This window comes from Diabrotica virgifera, chromosome 4 (assembly GCF_917563875.1).
Source record: "Diabrotica virgifera virgifera chromosome 4, PGI_DIABVI_V3a".
NCBI classification, from domain to species: Eukaryota; Metazoa; Arthropoda; class Insecta; order Coleoptera; family Chrysomelidae; genus Diabrotica; species Diabrotica virgifera.
The window spans coordinates 179,533,953-179,545,546 of NC_065446.1; positions in this window are offsets into that span (position 1 = coordinate 179,533,953).

Below are 11,594 nucleotides of genomic sequence, written 5' to 3' on the forward strand. Positions count from 1 at the left end.
CTTCAATTAAAAATGTTTTTACAAACACAGTATATTATATGGCAGACACTGTGGCAGAAAAGGAAAATATAAAAATACCTCCGGAAAGTCTAGAGTCTAGACTATTATAAAATTCTTCTTGTTCTTGCAAAAACCTCACCAGCACATGCAAAGTTTTTCTCAATTGACTTACATAAAGTTATTTTGCTTCTCATAATGTCAGGGATTAAAGATACTTTTTTTGCCAGAAGATAAGTATGTTTTAACGAAACATTTGCTCCTATCTATAAGGAAACTGGGCAATCAGGGAATGGCTGGTCGAAAGGTACCCAGCATCGTTGACTCCATTTTTACAGTTAAAAATAGAGAACGTGATGTTACAAAATTTATTTTTTGGGCAGACAATTATACTGCCCAAAACAAAAATTGGACGATTTTTCGGCATTTACTGTGATTCTCAACTATCCAGATTCATCAGTAAACGAAATAACTGTAAAATATTTAACTAAAGGTCACACCCATATGTCGGCAGATGGGGTCCATGGAAATATTGAAAAGAAAATACATAAAGTTGAGAACGTATACGATTTTAATGATTTGAAAGATGTTATCAAATCCTCAAGAAAGGCTTTCGAAGTTTTAGAAGTCGAAAAATCATATAAATGGGAAAAACAAAGAAGAGCCACAAGAAAAAATGACGATGTCTTAAAAAATTTTCAGATAAATTCTGTTGTAGTAGAAGTGAATTTTAAAGAGGATCAAAAACACTATTTTTCAAAACAAACTTACCGAAGACTACACCGAACTTGACTTTAAAAAAAAAAAAAATATGCGGCTGAGCACTTCTTACCCGAACCACTAACACTTACTAGGGGAATTCCAGAAGAAAAGAAAAAAGCTATCCTTAAGGCTTTAGGTAGTTCCTGTAATGCCGATAAACCGAAGATATTTTTCGGAAAATATTTCTGTAAATAATGATTCATTAGATTTAATAACGTCTTTTGAAAAAGATTAACTATTAAGAACGAATATGATTTTTTTTTGAAAATAAAAGTTTTTCTAAATAATATACTGTGGTTTTGTACTATTTTTTTTTTAAATATGAATTTAATTTAACCTCCAGTAAAATATAAAACACAGTATCTGCTTTAAACTTGGTTAAACTACAAATTTGTAAAAACGGCAACCTCACAAAATATTTTGAACGTATTTACAGTTAAATAAAAAATATTTCACTTAAATAGTGTTTATAGATAAGTACGGCGAAACTTTTAAAGTTAATTGCGTTTTTCTCGAAAAGTATATGTCTGCAGATACTGTGTTTTTCATTGGGGCAGCCGTACACTACAGGCCTTGTAGGCCTAGGACTATACAATTTTACATATTTGATTACACATGACAGCATGTACTGATGTTCATACATAATTTTACTATCTGGATTGCTACACTTATTTTCTAAACTCAATCTGCTACATCGGGGTACAGTAGCACCCCAAATAAAATAGACCTAAAATATTTATATATGGATGTTTTAAGAACTTATGACAAAAACAATCTTAAGATAACATGTTAAGAATTTATTTTGTATACAAAAATATTTTATTATGTTATTATTCACAAGTTTATTTTCATATTTTCCACATCCACTACTGCAAATTGATGTAACTTACAAACAAGGTTGGGGTACAAGTGTACCCCAGGTAGCATTCCAGGGTTAACACGTTGAATGCCGTAATGTACATAATATTACGGCTCTCTGGGCCGACTTAGCCGTGGTCCATACAGTATAGGAGTATAGCAGTCACTGTGAAGCAAGTGTGATTCGCGCAAAGATCTTATACACATAGATTTGGCCAACTCGGAAAAATAGCGTAACGCGGAGCAGTTCGGGTCGGTGGTCTATCTATCTCTCTCTACCGGCGCTTAATTTTCTCTCTCTAGCATATGATGGCTGCCGCCTGTGTAACTGTCGTTCCATTACTTCCACCTCTTGGTAGGTACGCTCACACTCGCACGACAGACAAAGATAGCTAGACCACCGTAATTGATATCGGCGTTACACCCCGATGCATTGATCAATGCCACTCGAGTGGCATATCCCTATTCTCTTTACTTTTTTCTGGATTCGCGCGGCCCTGTAGGTAAATGTGTTAATATCTATGTAGAAATTGCTGCTCTATGGTCCTTCACTGTACCTATCCTATTTTTCGCCTTCTCGTTCCAGTCTGTATATTATATTCCATAGATCCAATATCTTCCTGAAACTTTTCGTGCCATCTTTTTCTTGGTCTACCTCGTCAGTAGCGTACTGATAGATCAGCGGGCCCTGATTCCAGTTGGAATGCGGGCCCCCTCCAAATAAAAACACACATTGTATATCAAAAGTTTTTAATAGACATTAAATATAAATCAACATATAAAAGCTCAAGCTAATTTAAAACAGTAAAATAATAATAATCCTATCGTTTTTCATACTGACATGACTGATCATTTTACTCCAGCCGTTTTTATACCTAAATAGTGTAACTCAAACATTTTATATGTAAAAATACATCTAAGGCCTGGATCCCGCGTACCAAAAAAAAGTTTATTAACAGCAAGCTGAAAATTTGTTAATAGCTTAACTGTGTCTATTCGGACAAACTTTGATATAATATGCGAACACTGGAGCAGGGAAAGTTTTAATTGTAGAAACGTGATTTTAACTGTGTAACTTGTCATCCTGACACGTTTATGATTGTGAAAACTAGCAGGTTGTTTTTATGTTCATTCAATAGCAAACTTTGTACAATATATGAAAAAATGTTTGTCCGACAAATATGTTAGGCATTTTAATAAGTCCGACACGTAGAACATGCCAAATGGCAGGAATTATGTTGGTGATAGATAAGCAAGATAGCAGTCTGATTTTTGCATGAGAGTTTAATGAAAGGGTAAAAAATCAATTGGAAGTTCTGTCTGTCTGTCCGACAAAATACATAGGACATTTTCGTAGTCTGACGTTCGAAACCTGTAACCTGTTACACAATTAAAACTTCCCTGTTCCAGTGTTCCCAAGTTTGTCCGACTAGACACCGTTAAGCTATTAACAAATTTTCAGCTTGCTATTAATAAACTTTTTCTGGTTCGCGGGATCCAGGCCTGTCCAGTCATAATGAAAAACCTGAATATCGGAAAACAGCTTTTAAAAAAATGAACATTAGATGCAATTTATATCAAAAAAAATAGATTCTCAAATTGCACATAATATATCATATTTATGATACATTAATTTATAATAAGTTAAATAATTACAAACAAACCTCTAGGAGTAGGGAGATATAACACTTAAATAAAAAATAGCAAAAATAAAACCTTGGATAACGGCGTGGTGGATATATTTAATCAAACGACGAGATTTTCGTAAAAAGAAATTAATAAAGCAATTTTCGCCAACACTTAGGGATAGGCGCAAATTTCGGCTCCAATGTATTTTAAATGCATTAATTTTTTTCGAATCCTGAGAAAAATAATAGGTATTTTTTAAAAATTTATACGCAGAAACGCAGAGGGCCGAAAGTCCCTGAAAACTTCTATAATGTTTATTTTAGTAAGTTAAAGGGGTGAAAAATTAAGAGAAAATGTAATGTGATTTTTAATTTCAAATATCTCATTCAAAAGAAACTTTTTATTTATTCTAAGGGGCTTTCGGCCCTCGGTAATAAGCTGGCGGTAATAAGATAGCCGGTGGTATCCAATAGACATCGTACAGCGTGTATTGGAGACCACAGCCTTAGATCACGGTCTTAGCTCTTAGATATTTCAAACTGTAACTGTACTGATTAAACTTACTAACTGCAGTGACTGCTTCCACATATGAAGGGCGAAAGTTCTCATATGTACCTGTAAGTTCGGTTGTCCTCATTTTTTGTCTACATTTAGAATTTAGTTTCAGTTATTTTATAAGAATTGCCTGAAAGTAGGTAAAAGCTGAAGAATGAAGGTGCTATAAAGACGAACAAAAGGAGCATCGAGCGTCTAATTTATTGTCTTGGGATTATTTTTATAACCCCCCGTATAAAACTTACATTGAATATCTCAATTTCCAAATTTCTACAACTTTGTAGTTTACTACAACTATTCATGGATCGTTATAACAAAATAAGGAAAACTTCTGTTAGAGTGAAAGTAAAAAGAAAGATATACTCCAACAGAAGTAAGGAAAAAGGAAGTAACTAGTGGGACAAAATGGGACAAGATGGAATGTAAAGAAGAGCGTGAAGTGGCTTCTACGTGGAGAAACCGCAGTAGGAAAAATACTACTTTCCAGTAGTATTAGTGGAGGAAAGTGGAAGTATGAAGAGACAGAGGCAAACTGAATAGAATTGGCTAGCAAGAGATGCAAGAGAACAACTTGACGCTCAAGGATTGATAAGGCTCGTTTGCATGCCTGTCGAAGAATAGCAGCTCTAAGTAGATAGTAATGATGACTAAAAGGTGAAATAATAAAATAAGAATGATGTACTGAAAATGAATGAAGATGAATAATTGCTAAAGACGAACAAAATAAATAAAACTAACTAACCATGGGCGCCATGAAAATGATCTTCGATCACTCTCTTAGGTATCTTACACTGCTGTTAAATATTAAATAAATTAAATCTGTAATAATGAACATAAAGGAATAATAAAATGAATGATATACAAAATAAGTAAACATTTATTAAAATTACTAGATTTTTGACAATCTCTGAGTTACACCAAGTGCATATCATGTGACTCTAAAATGACATAAGTTATACAAAGTTATATTTGAGATAACTACAATAATGTTATCTGTTACAAAATTACATAAGTACCTCTTACTTACATATAGGGTACAACTCACATGAGACTTCTACCAAATGGTTATAGTACGCTTGCTACGTACCACTAAAATTAAAACCCGAAAAATATGACTAATATATATATATATATATATATATATATATATATATATATATATATATATATATATAAGAAATACTGGATATTAGTGACTGTCAATATCAACAAACAAGTGGTTTATTAGGGTTGCAGTCAGAAGTTTGGCCAGGATATCAAAGAAACACTCTTTTGACTTTTTGTCTAGCTTTCGGGGTTGTTTGACCCCTTTATCAAGACTCTGTAATATAAAACAAAAATGTAAGTATTTTAAAATATTACATTGTTTTAGTAAACCTACTAGTCGTTGAGATTATTAAAAAGAAGCTTGATGATGCTCAACATTTCAAATTAACACAAATATTGAAAACAGAAGACAAAGGACACAATACATTTTAAAATTTTTGAATACTTAGCAGAAATACAATAATTATTCTGTCATGTTGACCTATTGGTAATGTAAGTCAAAAACTCTGACACATAGAGAACTGAAAGAAGAAACAATCAAATTAAAAAGTATCAAATTAAAAAGTAATTAAGTGTTATGATTATTGTGGTTCTTTTTTAAAACATCAGAGGCCCATACAAGGTGTGTTTAAATTCACTAACTGTACTTAAGGGTATGCAACTCATTATACGTCCATGTGTGTTTTGTAAAACAAACAAGTATTTTTATGTTTTGGTTTTTAGTGTTGCGCAAGGAGATAACAATATATGTTGCTCAGTTTTTCTATATCTGATTTTTTATTTATACATGAGTTGCTAGATTTTATGCAACACATTTCCACAAAAACGCGTTTACAGTGGTTTGTTTCCCTTGCCAAAATTTTTTGAACAAAATTTGAAATGTTGAGCATCATCAAGCTTCTTTTTAATAATCTCAACGACTAGTAGGTTTACTAAAACAATGTAATATTTTAAAATACTTACATTTTTGTTTTATATTACAGAGTCTTGATAAAGGGGTCAAACAACCCCGAAAGCTAGACAAAAAGTCAAAAGAGTGTTTCTTTGATATCCTGGCCAAACTTCTGACTGCAACCCTAATAAACCACTTGTTTGTTGTATATATGTTGTATATATATATATATATATATATATATATATATATATATATATATATATAAATATGCATGAGCCTGACTAAGGGAAAATACTATACTGAATAAGCAAAGTTAAATATACAATGAATTAAATAGAAATGAAGTTGAGATAAATACTTAAACGATGACCTAAATTAACCGAACAAATGGAATAAAGCGAATAACAATAAAATATTTGGGAAACAAGCAAGTAATATTACAAAAATAAATATCAAACCGATAATAAAATATAAAAACCTAATTTTCTAGGCTTATTAGAATCTTACCAGAAATCTGAAAAATTATTAATAAACATAGTGCATTACCAAAAGTCCGAAATATAAAAAAAACCAATAGTTACTAAAACACATCACTAAATGTTCCCAAATAAACCCATTTATCGAACGATTTCCTAAAGAGGTTGCGGTTGCATCCTAGAAAATGAGCACCAGGATGGTGCGCCCCCATGACTCCTGTAGGCCCAGGTGCCAAGACGAAAAGGAGCCGGAATTCCCAAAAAAAAACTTGTTTCCTTAAGTGACTACTGCCAGTGACTTATGGCTGGAGATTGGCCTCTCGGTGTTTCGAGGTGTTTTTTTAAGTCTTCACATGGGTGGCTGCAAAAACATAATTCCCGTTTATTTCAATTTCCCAAGTGTACAACAAATCAAAGAAAAGGAAGAAAAACTAGGAAAGTGTTTTTTTGGATAGATAGTAATGAAAAAAAAAACTCATTAGTTAGGCACAAGAAATTACTGAATACTCAACCTTGACAACTTTATGTGAGAATTTCTAATTACAGCCACGTGGATTTGGGATTTAACTACAGAATAGATATTGATTTCTTTAAAATAATTATAGGCTACTTATTAGATGCAAGAATAAAATATACAGATATCAAAGATACAGATAAATAGCTAAAAATTAAGATTAGGATTTCTGTGAAGGAATATTACTTAAAGATTTTGAATTAATTAAAAGATATCTACTAAATTCACTGAATAAATTTACACATATGATTTAATTGGAAAAATTATATGTCACCATGAAATGGTTGCTGATAGTTGTAAAAAAATAATATAAAAACAGATATCGCTAGTTACCATGTGATATGATGATTTTATGCAGAAATCCCATTATTGATTCCTTCCAAAGACTTCTGAAGAAGTTTGGTGATCCATCCTTGCGTATACCCATAACAGAAAAATCTGTCATTCCAGTTCGATCACATCAGAGACTTCTTTTCAAAAAACGACTTTTAAAAAAAAATGTTTCTTGACAAAATCTACAAATTGTTAACACGTTCTTGCGTTATATTTGATGAGAAATTATTTTTAATTCTACCTATACATTTTCGAAAATGACCTTTCAGCGGACACGTTGGCAACTGGGATGCACAAATAAATGTGCAAAGCAATGTCAAAATTAGGGAAAATATCTTTAGTGCAGTCACTGAAGGTTTTCACCTCCGATTTCGTTGAAGCTCCATCGATTTTCATGAAAATTGGTAAGTAGTTAGAGGGTACCTCAAGGAACAAAGGTGACATGACGCCAACTTGCGCTTTTACCGAGGTGGTGGATGCCACCCCTTCTCGGGGGTGAAAATTATTATTTTTTAATAATACCATAACTTGATAGAGAGACAAATTCTAAGCAAATTTTGTTATATAAAGTTATTAATATAACTCAATACTTTTTGAGTTATTAAAGATCAAAGATTTTATATTTTCGTAAAAAAATGCATGTTTTAAAGCTGTTCTTCACGTATAACTCAAAAACTATAATCTTTTACAAAAAAGTTATTATTACCAAAATTGAAAATAATAAAAAGCTGAATACACTCATCACTTAAAGAACTAAACTAATGGTAATTCAAAGTGAGTTATGGGTAATTGAATGTATATTTTTTTCGACGAGTACTCAAATCTAAGTATTCAAGCTTAAATAACGGGAAAACGACGCGTTTTATAAAATATACCTGTTAAGCACTTGTCAAAGTACTTCGGAGTACCTCTCAAATGAGGAGCTCCAGTAGAAGTTAATAGCATCACAATTAAGCAAGTTATGATGAAAATAAGATAAACATATACCATTTCCACAAAAATTAAAATTTATAGTAATCATTAGAAGAATTTCTTAATATTAGCATAAGTAATGATTTCAACAATTTTGACCGCTTTACAATGCATATTTCTGAAAAAAAATATAATTTCAAAAAATCATAATTTCTAAAATTATCGTAATTTTCATTTTCTTTTGATAATAACTCCAAAAATACTCAATATACGTAAAAAGTGATATATTATGTATAGGTCTGGATCCCGCGTATGGAAAAAAAGTTGATTAATAGCAAGCTGAAAATTTGTTAATAGCTTAAGGGTGTCTAGTCGGACAAACTTTGATACATGGGAACACTGGAACAGGGGAAGTTTTAATTGTGGAACGGGTTAAAAATTTGGAACGGTCAGACCACGAAAACGGCACATGTATCTTGTCCGAGAGAACAGACTTAAACTCTCCGAACAGAGATTAAACTCTCATGCAAAAATCAGACTGCTATTTATCACCAAATGGGCGTTTTAATGAGTGGAACATGTAAAATATGTCAAATGACAGGAATTATGACCGGTGATAAATAGCAGTCTGATTTTTGCATGAGAGTTTAATCTCTGTTCGGAGAGTTTAGGTCTGTTCTGTCGGACAAAATAAATGTGCCGTTTTCGTGGTCTGACCGTTCCAAATTTTTAACCTGCTCCACAATTAAAACTGCCCCTGTTACAGTGTTCCCATATATCAAAGTTTATCCGACTAGACACCCTTAAGCTAATAACAAATTTTCAGCTTGCTATTAATCAACTTTTTTTTCATACGCGGGATCCAGACCTAGTAGGTATAACCAAATTTTAGCTTTTTCTGTATCAAATATTTTACCTTTTTACTATTTCTATAGGGTAAAAATAACCGAGATATAAACGTTTAAAGCTTAAATTTTGCTGCGAAAACAATGTAGCCGGGGCCATTTAACCTTTTATTTTTGATATTTTCAATTTGGCGGCAGACGAACGAAAACAAAAAAAATCCTGCCAACATCACAGATCACAAACAGAAATCTTATCTTTACGTAAACATACGATGGGAACAAATAAAGGTTCTTCTCAGAACCAACTGACTAGAGATCTCGGACCGTGTATCCGAGTCTGTCACCTTAACATCGAGGGCATAAGCAAGGCAAACACTGGTCCTACACGATAACGACATTGACCTGGTTGCCATACAAGAGACCCATACTGAAGACAAAGCCCAGCTTGATTTAAGGGGAAAGATACCTGGCTACGATTTACTGGGAGCCACTTATGATAAACATTACGGCGTCGCAACCTACATTCGCTGCAATATAGAAAATGGTTTCCTGCTTTCTGCTTCCAATGAAAATAATATACATGAAGTGGTCACCAAAATTGGAGAGATAACCGTAGTTAACATATACAAACCTCCAGCCACCACATGGAATCCAGAAGTGCTAAAGACTCATCCTCATCCTACTATATACATCGGCGACTTCAACAGCCACCACGAAATGTGGAAGTATACCACGAATGATGAAAATGGGGAGGCACTAGTAGAATGGTCCGAAGAGCAAAACACATATCTAGTTTTTGATGCCAAAGACAGAGGAACCTTTAAATCAGCTGCATGGAGAAAGGAGTATAACCCAGACCTATGTTTTGTCTCAAAAGATACTAATGACAGACCACTAACAACTGCGAGAAGTGTCCTTGCAGACTTCCCACATACTCAACATCGTCCTGTGCTTATCACCATCGGAATATCAATTCCAATAATTAGATCATATCCTCGACCCAGGTGGAATCTTAGAAAAGCAAACTGGAAGAAGTTCTCTGAACAACTAGACCGGACCTTGAGCTGGGTCCCTCCAACCAGCAAACATTATGAGAGGTTCGTGGGTGCAGTAATAAGCGCTGCCAAGGAAACCATCCCTAGGGGGTATCGCAAAGAATATGTGCCCGGATGGACTGAAACATGTGAAGACTTATACGCGAAGTTTCTCGAAAGTGGTGACCGAGAAATAGCTTTTTTTTTTGGGAGGTGAGAATCTTCAAAAGACCGTCTGGGAAGATGTCCCAGGTGTGTCGGATTCGATGCGTCACGCTTCACTGTGCCGAACCGCCTACCGACTAAACTCACCTCCTCTTCCTCCAGCCGACAGGTCTGGAACCGCTCTTGGCGAGCATGTCTGACCCGTCGACCTTACTCATTACTCCCCCCGAGCACCCTCTGCGTGCACTCCGTAGATTAAGTGGCCGAAGAGGTCGAAGTCTCTCTTGCTATTGATAGCTTTATCAATTAGCTCGTGAGGCTCGCCTAGAGGGGATCCCAGTCCCAGCTGCAGCTCGGTACGTCCCACCTGGTATGCAGGGCACACGAAGACGACATGCTGCGCGTCATCCACTACTCCACACTCAGGGCATAGATCGTCCACGGTTTTCCCTATACGATGAGTAAATTTCCTGAACGATCCATGTCCCGTCAAAAATTGTGTGAAATAGTAGCTGACGCGCCGATTCCGGCACTCGTACCACCTCACCACATCTGCAATCAGGGATCTCGTCCAGGCCGCCTTCTCGACTTCGGCTGCCCATTCCCTCTGCCACATCTCTAGACTTCTTTTCCTTTCTTGTGGACCTGAACCTATTGCCCCGTTGCCCCTCTGGTACATTCGGACTCTTTCTCTGGCCAGGATGTGCACCGGTACAGACCCAGCCACCACCTGTAAGGCAATGGTTGATACGGTTCTGTACGCGCTGCACACCCTGATCAGAGGTTTCCTTTGTGTCCTAAGAAGCACGTCTTTATACTTTTTCATTCGAAGGACCTCGTGCCACACTGGGGCTCCGTATAAAAAACTATGGATAAGATGGATTGTGCCATCACTATTCTCTTCTGGGATCCAGGACCCCCTATATTTGGCATAAATTTATTTAGTATAGAGGTCCTTTCTTCTGCCTTCCGACATGCTTCTTGTACGTGTTGTCCGAATTTAAGCTTGTCGTCGAAAATAATTCCGAGGTACTTAACCGTCTTTTGGGGTTTTATTACAGAGCCTTTGTATCCAAATATTATGTCATCTCTCTTTCTTGGTCCCCTCAAGATAATGGGTTCTGTCTTCTCTACTGCTAACTTTAGATCATTTCTCTCTATCCAATCTGCGGTCTTCTGTATTGCTTTGTTTACTTTTTGTATTATTCCCCTATTCATGTCGTCTTCGACCAGTAAGGCTAGGTCGTCCGCGTATGCAATCGCTCTCACTCCTCTCTGCCTGTTTACTTCTAGTACCCCGTTGTATAGTATATTCCAAAGTATAGGTCCCAGGACTGACCCCTGGGGTACACCCGCGGTCATTTCTTTCTTCTTTTTCTTCGATATGCATACGGTTCTTTCAAATAGGTAGTCCTTTATTATGTTGGACACATACTCTGGAGCCCCAAATTCGACTATTCGGTCTACTATGTGACCCCAGTTTGCTGAATAAAAAGCATTTTTTATGTCCAACAGAACAAGGACCACCCATCTTTTTTACTTGCTTTAGCCGCGTCCCTTATCCAGGTCGCG